This window comes from Festucalex cinctus, chromosome 2 (genome assembly GCF_051991245.1).
Source record: "Festucalex cinctus isolate MCC-2025b chromosome 2, RoL_Fcin_1.0, whole genome shotgun sequence".
Classification (NCBI taxonomy): domain Eukaryota; kingdom Metazoa; phylum Chordata; class Actinopteri; order Syngnathiformes; family Syngnathidae; genus Festucalex; species Festucalex cinctus.
In genome coordinates, this window is record NC_135412.1 from 4980545 (window position 1) to 4989365 (window position 8821).

The following is an 8821-nucleotide window of genomic DNA, read 5'->3' on the forward strand; positions in this document are numbered from 1 at the left end:
TCAGTCATGACTGCTTCTCGCTCAGGACCATCGGCGACGAGACGACGACGCGCAGGCAACGAGGATTCTCTCTCTCTCTCTCTCTCTCTCTCTCTCTCTCTCTCTCTCTCTCTCTCTCTCTCTCTCTCTCTCTCTCTCTCTCTCTCTCTCTCTCTCTCTCTCTCTCTCTCTCTCTCTCTCTCTCTCTCTCTCTCTCTCACTCTCTCTCTCTCTCAAATTAATAAAAGCACACTATTAATGGTTACTGTACATAAATAATGTCATTCTATACAACGTGCATTATGATGTAAAACATTTAAACATGTCAAATTATATAAACTTCTCTCTCTCTCTCTCTCTCTCTCTCTCTCAAATTAATAAAAGCACACTATTAATGGTTACTGTACATAAATAATGTCATTCTATACAACGTGCATTATGATGTAAAACATTTAAACATGTCAAATTATATAAACTTCTCTCTCTCTCTCTCTCTCTCTCTCTCTCAAATTAATCAAAGCACACTATTAGTGGTTAGTGTATATAAATAATGTAATTATATACAACGTGCATTATGATGTAAAGCATTTAAACATGTCAAATTATATAAACTTCTCAAAGGGAGGTCTTTGAGGATGAGGGGAAAAAAAACTAGCCTCCGCTTCGTGAAAATGTGCAGTTGTGAGCTTTCTTTGTCATCCACAGGGCCTGGCATGAATAGTAGATGCTTAATGAGCAAAGGAGTGGACAAACACGGCATTGAGTCCTCTTTCTATTGGAGGTTTTCGGCCACAGATGGCCTCGACTCAATCAGCTGGTTCAGATGCAACTTGTGTATTGAGGGCACCTAAGGAACAACATTTGTTGGGATTTTTCTTCTCTGTGATTAAAAGCACCCTGCAAAAGTATTAGGCCACAACTTGTTGTTGTAGAAAGGCTGTGATGGCTAACTTGAATGTGTCATAACTCAGGAGACATTCAAGTTATAAATTTGCCACTTGCTACTTTCTGGTTCATGTAATTGTGACCAGTGGCGAGCTCAACTGAGAAACGTCTGCCTCTCCGTGCGGCTTGGCTTCAAATGTCTTGCGGCCCGGCATTGGCACTCAGCTGGTCTTCGGGGGAGCCCTGACGATATACAGCATGTCAATCAATGCCTTTCATAGGCGATCACAACCATTCATCCTTCCAGCCTGCAGTCACAACAGTCACAAGGGAGCAGCCTGCGGGCAGTGTCGTGTCCCCCTTGTCCCCTTCCTTCAATCCCAAACAAACATTTCTGCCGTGTGGAACTATTATGCGACTTGTATGCGCAAAGATACCTCACGGGGTCAAAAGTATCGACAGATTTTAATACGACATTTAAGAACCACTGTTTGGAATGGTGGATTTTCGAAACTGAAAGAGTCAAATATCAGCTAGCACACATTTTTCATTTTTTTTAGCATGCATGATGTTACATACGCCAACAACGATTAACATGTTTGCCTCTTTTCTGATGTTACAGACCAAACTAGTTACTGAATCATAATTCATGTACGTGCATTTTCAGCACTGTCAATTTGACTGTTTTTCAATAAATGGATGGAAATTGTTTGTTTGTTTTAATCCATTTCATCAATTGATTGAAAAAGTAATGAAAGATGAATTGACTATTAATTAATTAATAGATCTCTCAGTCTCAAACTTGGATTTGTTGTTACACTGTTTCCATAGATTAACGAAGTTCCTAGACATTTGACTTTTCCTCATTCTTGTATTGACATTTTATTGTATTAAAAATATTTTTAGAGTCATTATTCCTTCACCTCCACGATCGTCAATTTGACGGCTCTATTCATTTTCAATGTACGTCTTTCATGCCGCTGAGACCGCACCGAGGGACTTCTTTAGCAAGTACCATTTAGCGGAGGTTCTGGTTTTGGATACAAGTTTGGTCACCATGGCGAATTAAAAAAAAAAAAAAAAAAAAAAACTTTAACCTGCAAAACAAAAATATAAAATAATGCACTGTTTTTTTTGTTGTTGTTTTTTTTTTTGCTATGTGCAAAGCGCGCATGCTCAGTGCAAACAAAATTTGTTTATTTTATTTATAATTATATTATATTATTATATTATTATATTTATTTTTTTATAATTTATTTGAGAAACATTACTTTAGTGGAACACCCACCTCATAGTCCAATCGCACTGTGAGTCTTACTGTAAACGTTTTAAAAGTAATTTAGATCATTTTTGCAGTAGGTGAGGTGATGAGCAAATTGCAAATACATAGAGCCGCACATTTCCCGCTGCAGATGGTTGAGATGGACTTCTAGGAGGCAAGATGACCCCACTTTTAACTGGAGTAATGAGGTCAACAGTCTGAGCGGCAAAAACGTCAACCTGACAGCAAGTTCATAAGTTATGAGAGTGTACTGCAACACACTGAACAACACATGCGCATTCTAGTTTGCATAATCACTCAGGCATTCAAATTTGAACAATGTCAGACTACTGTGCTCTTCCTCAATACAGTATACTGAATCTGCATCTCCGCATTTACTCGCAGTTGTTTTTCTGAGAAATAGACACGTGGACACAAATGTTATCTCTTTATTCACTTGCCAACTTCTTATTTATTTACTGATGTAAAATGTATTTACTTGACAAAAAACTTTTAAAAATGTTTGCTTTCTTCTTGTTTACTGTAAATTGATATTTATTATTTATGTACAGCACTTTGTATACAGCAATGCCTATTCTTAAAGGGCTGTCTGCCGGATTCACTCAGGAAAATGCACTTTTTAAACACAGGATGTACACACTTTAACTTTCTCTCAGTCTACACATCTGTGTTGTTGTTAATATTTTGTGGTAATTTCGTCCTAATCCATCCCCACCCATCCTGTTTTTGCCATTTTGTGTTTGTTTTGTAAACGGCGGGACGTTTCAGTGGAAAGACAGTGTTTACAACCCTCCAGCCAATCACAGAGTGTGGGGGGCGTGTCGCAAACGGGCCGGGCGAACGTGTCAGCTGCGTGACGTCACTCCCGTGGCAATTTGAAAGCACACACGGAATTTTTTTTTTTCTTCACTCACTCATTCACACACGTAAGCTTCTGTGAGTGAGTGAGTGAGTGAGTGAGTGAGTGAGTGAGTGAGTGAGTGAGTGAGTGAGTGAGTGAGTGAAAACATTTTTGTTTTGAATACATTTTTTGACATTAAATGGAAGCATTTGTCTTTGTACAAACAGCCGCCTGCATCTTGGGCTAGTCACAGTGAGTGAAACCACAACTTCTGTCCTGTCTGCATTAATTATAGCTAAGGCAAGGAGTGCACACTAAAACATTATTCTAAAATTATTCTGCCAGGTTGAGCACACAACACTCGCTCCCCTGAACTACAGGGCCAGATTTTCTTTTTTTAATAGGGCCCTGCTTCATTTTGGCTTTGTGCTCATACATTTCTTATGCCTCTTTTGTGTTGCAATGTCAAGGCGAAAACAGAATGCATCTTCGCCACTGAAGGCTCCAGGAAAAGTTTAACAAGCTACTTCTCAGTGTTGTCCAATGTGACAGTTTGGATGACAAATATGCATTATTTTTAGATTTTTTTATTTTTATTATTATTTTTTAATTCATGGGCATCCACACATAGTTATTTTTTTCTTTTTTTTTAAGAAAAAAAAACACACACACATAGGGGCCTATTCACTAAAGGTTTGCGTCGCTTTTGCACGGCGCCTAATTCACTAAATATGCACAGATGGGGAAATCCGTCACTAACTGCTCTGCCGAACAGATTGCGTATGTAAATTAGGTAATTTGCATACATTTGACGGAAAATATGCCCACCCCAACGCAAATGAGACTCATTGATATGCAGCGTCTAATTCACTAACGCCAGCGCAAATAGCCACACGTTGTTTGCGTGACGCAAATCACGTTTTTGGAAAGCATGTCTTAACCTGACGCAACCTCGATCCCGGGATCATGACAGCAGTGCATGACACGCTCTCTGGCTGTTCACGCAGAGAGAGAGAGAGAGAGAGAGAGAGAGAAGCGGACATTCCTCCATGTTGGTTTAGGTCAGTGCTTCTCAATTATTTTCTGTCATGCCCCCCAGGAAGAAGAAAACATCTTGCCCCCCCCCCCCCTGTCCTGTGTGTAAAGCGCACATGCTCAGTGCAAACAAAACCCCTACACCACCAATGAGAGCGCCACTGCCCCCTAATGTAGTGGAGGTGCAATTTCACTTTATTCTAAGACAGTAAAAAAATAAAAAAATTTAATTTAATTTAAAAAAGCATGTTCCCCGAGGTCAAATGCGCCCCCCTTGACGAAGGCCCGCCCCACGATTTGAGAAGCACTGGTTTAGGTAAATATAACCCGGTGATCGGCAATGGCAGGGAGGCATTTTACGACCATTTTTACATGCCAGATGCATACTGTACAGCCACGCCAACCTCTGAAAATATATTTCTAAAAAACGATCGAACCAATAATTTGTACTGTATGAATGAATGACGCGCTTAATGGCGCTCTAAACGCTTACTCTCAGTCCAACCTCGTTTTCTGATAATGTCATATTTCTCGCAACTGTTACGATAACAACCATGTTCTTGGCGCAAATCCATTGCCATGTGTGGTAAATCAGGTGCAAATGTGCTCCAAGCTGTCAGTTTTGTGGGCGTGTTTGCGCCGGTATATGATGAGAGCAATATCCTTAGTGAATAGGTGGGCAACTGGGCGCAGACTGCGGGTGCAGTTGTGGTGCGCTCCACAGGCCATGATTTAACTCTATACGGTCATTGCAAAGTACCACATGCAAATGAGGCATGTTCATCATCATGTTCTATGTGAAATATGATGAAGAAAAGGAATAAACGCAGTCAGAGATCGATGTGCTTATCAGCGAGTTGGAGACAAGGAAGGGCATATTGTTTGGTGGTCTCGGCATCGCCATAACAAGACAGAAGACAGAAGGAGAAAAAAAACCAAATCGCTTATTAACCATTACCATGCACCATGAAATGTTTGCGGTCCGTGTGAACACTCGCGGAGCTGCCTTCTTCTTCTTGCAACGTGTCCATCTTCGATGTCTTGTCGCTGCGACAAGAGTCAATGCAACATTACACATGAACCGTCAATGCAAAATGTATGTGCTTATTAGGCAATCAGGCTGATTGGGTCACATCTGGGCAAGATCCCATCTGTCAGATCCATCTCGATTAATCAGTCAATCAAAACACTTTATTTATCCCAGAGGGGCAAATTAAAAGGCGCGAGGAGCGGAATGATTTAAAAAGGACAGACAAATCATCAACCACATTAAATCATACACATAGAAAACGTTCTGTGTATAATACATGATTAATGAAATGAAATTGTCTGTTTGAGGCATCCTTATACTTCAATTCACCATTTCACTAACTGCATCGCTCAAGGGCAAGGTGGTAATTGGGAAATTTGGGACAACTCCCAAATGGTTGTACAATTCCAGACCCCCCTTGTCTCGCATTTTTTTTCTCCCTATATGATGGGTACCTTCAAATGGCAGTATGCATTGTTTTGTTTTTTTATTCTGAATGACATATTTTCAAACTTTTTCCATATATAAGGCGTTACAGTAGAGGCCGGGGTTACGCTATGCATCCATTAGATGGTGCTGTACTAAAGGGAATGTCAACAAAACAGTCAGATAGGTCAGTCAAACTTTATTAATAGATTACAAACCAACTCCATTCACTCCCAAAATGAATAAACAGCTGTTTTATTTTCTCTGAGGTAAAGTATTAGTATTAGCTAGCGATCCAAGATGGCGGGATCTTCTGCGCATGCGCGTCACCGATAGCGTCTTGACAGCGAGACCTGTTGCGGCTCAATATTGATCCATATATAAGGCGCGCTGGATTACAAGGCGCATGGTCAGCTTTTGAAAAAATTGAAGGATTTTAGGTGTGCCTTATAGTGCGGAAAATATATAATCAAAAGTAATGGTTCCCTATTAATCCAATGACTTGCTCCCAATGGACAGAAATGACGAGGTTGGCAAGCAGAGCGCAAACTCAGAATTGGAGGACAACATGGAATTCCTACATGCTGCATTGGCGCTCTTATTGGATGCAAAATAATTGCGAGCGTCAAGAGCAGCTCATTCAACATCCAAAGGTTCCGCTGTTCTAATTTTGGAACAGTGTCATTGATTGCGTGCAGTAAACCGAAGGAGCCGTTATGCTCCGTGTGCCCTGACCCATACCATGCTGGCAGCAGCGTGGCTGAACAGAATACGGAGGATTTATGTACAGTATGAATTTAGTACAACATTCACTTGTGGGCAGCCCCCCCCCCACGATGCTTGGCTACAGTGGCTTTTTAAGCCCAATTTGTGTTCACACTTGAAGCGAACCATACCGATTCTGTTCGGAAGCGGACAGAGACCACCTAAAAAAAAAAATAAAAAATTGGGTCTCGGTTCAGTTACATGATCTGCACCAGGTTTGTGTGTATTCAGACCTGCACAAAAGGTCCAGATCAACATGGGATTAAAGCGTTTAAAGCGGACCAAATAGTGCCGGTCTGAATACACCCTAAAAGTCACTTTATATGTATGTGTTTTTGTGAGTACATTTATTTATGTTTCTTCATTGTGCAGGGTCAACCTGTAGTCAGAGGAGGCAGGGCCTCACCTTCACCATGTTGAGGAAAAAATAAATAACGCTTTAATGTGATTCTTTTCAATTTCAGTTATTTGTCTCTAATTTACATTGACTTTTTTTTTCATGTTTTTGTTTTGTTTTTTTAAATTAAAACTATTGGAACATACTCCCTGTGTGAGATCTAGATGAAACCCTAAAAGGGTTCTTTGTTGAACCTCTCATACAGGGTTCTGGGTGGAACCTTTCACAGAAGGTTCTGGGCATAACCCATTATGTTCTCAGTAGAACCCTTTGGTAGGGTTCCAGGTGGAACCTTCATAAATGGTTCTAACAGGAACCCAAAAGGGGTTCTCCTATGAGGACAAGCTGGGGAACCAAAAAAGGTTCTAACAAGCACTTTTACTTCTAGTGTACTTCGAGCTGATTGGCCGATATGACATTGTTCACATTTGTTTTGACCAATCATGGCAACGGATGAAAGTGTCGTCTTTGTTCTCGTGGAAGGGGGGTAAAAGCACGAACATCTTACCAGCTAGGAATGCATGAAGCGCCTCTCGTTCAATATTCAACAAGGAAACTGTAAGTAATTCTACAAGAACAGACTTAATTGCAGCGTCCATTCGTCCATGTTAGGTTTGTTTGTTTGCTCTGGAATCGGCGCTGGCTTCCTGGTTTCGTCACAGCCGCATGTCCCACCCAAACACAATCTCACTCTGTGAAATCAACGGGCTCGTTCCAAGAGGCATTCTCGGGAGTTTGTGAACTCCAAGGTTATCCTTATCCAGCCTGTTTTCCACGTCTCTCTCCTCCAACACAGCTGAATCAAGTGACCAGCTCATCAGCTCAAGCTTTGTCTGATAACAACCCTGATCATGAATCAGGTGTGTTGGTCGAGAGAAACATGGAAAACAGGCTGGATAAGGGCTCTCGAGGACCGGACTTGGGCACCCCTGGTTTATAATACTCTCGTGTAACGGTGTGTCCAGCCCGACCTGTTCCAACCAGCCCCCCACAACTACAGGACTGAAGTGGAACAAAACTTTTCACATCAAGAGATGCATGCGTAGGCTTGTTATGCTGTTTAAAGCTATTGTAATTTCATGTTATTTGATGTTAAAAAAAGAAAAGAAAAAAAAACAAAAGATTTTTTTTATTACAGTGGAACCTCTACTTACGAACGTCTCTTCATACGAAATTTTCGAGTTACGAAACGCCTCAACGGGAAAATATTGCCTCTTATTACGAAAGAAATTTCTAGATACGAAAAGTAAAAATACATTTCCGAACGCAGCATACTTTCGGCTATGGCTATTTCCTACCATAGGTACCTATGAGCGTAAATACTAGATTGGTGTTTGTGCATGTTTCTGGCATCCCATTGGCTAAGAGGAACCTCTACCATAGGTATGAGCGTATACTAGATCGGTGTCTATACAGCGTCCTCATCATTCATCCCGCGGCCCATGAGGTGTTCCGATAGTTTTTCGTAAATGTATGAACTAACGGCCGATGAATTTGTGCAAAAATTAAAACAATTGGTGATTGATGAAGGCACAGTAAGTTTTTAATTACGACGAGACGGGCCTTTTAAAAAAAAAAAAAAAAAGATGCCTCTCCATACCGGAAGTTTCCATGAAGTTTCAGAATTAGTTTCAAAGAATCGCCCAGAAAAGTGTTCACCAGTCGGGTGTTTGCTCACTAAAGATGATGTTTGCCTTGGACATTTCCGAAGGATTGTTTTGTTTTTTTTGTTAAAAAAAAAAAAAAAAAAAAGCAAACATCCATGGATCAGTTCTTTACAAAACACTAGGCAAAAAAAAACAAAAAAACAAAACACTTCTGAGAGAAGAGAACATGAACCAAAAAACGATGAGGACAGCAGTTAAAAAAGGTAAATGACCGTCATTTTTATTCTTTACTCTATTCTATATACGCACAACTCTCATTTATTGTGCAATAATCTAATTGTAACATGTATTTGTTACATGTTTTGATGCATTTTTATGCTTTATAAAACATTTATGTCTGAATTTTGGGAGGCTTGGAACGGATTAGGGCATTTACATGGAAAATGCGTCTCTACTTACAAAATTTTCTACTTAAGAACTTTCTTCCAGAACCAATTAATTTCGTAAGTAGAGGTACCACTGTATTTTGTATGATGTACACACATTCATCACCTCAGCTCCTGGCACAAAATGG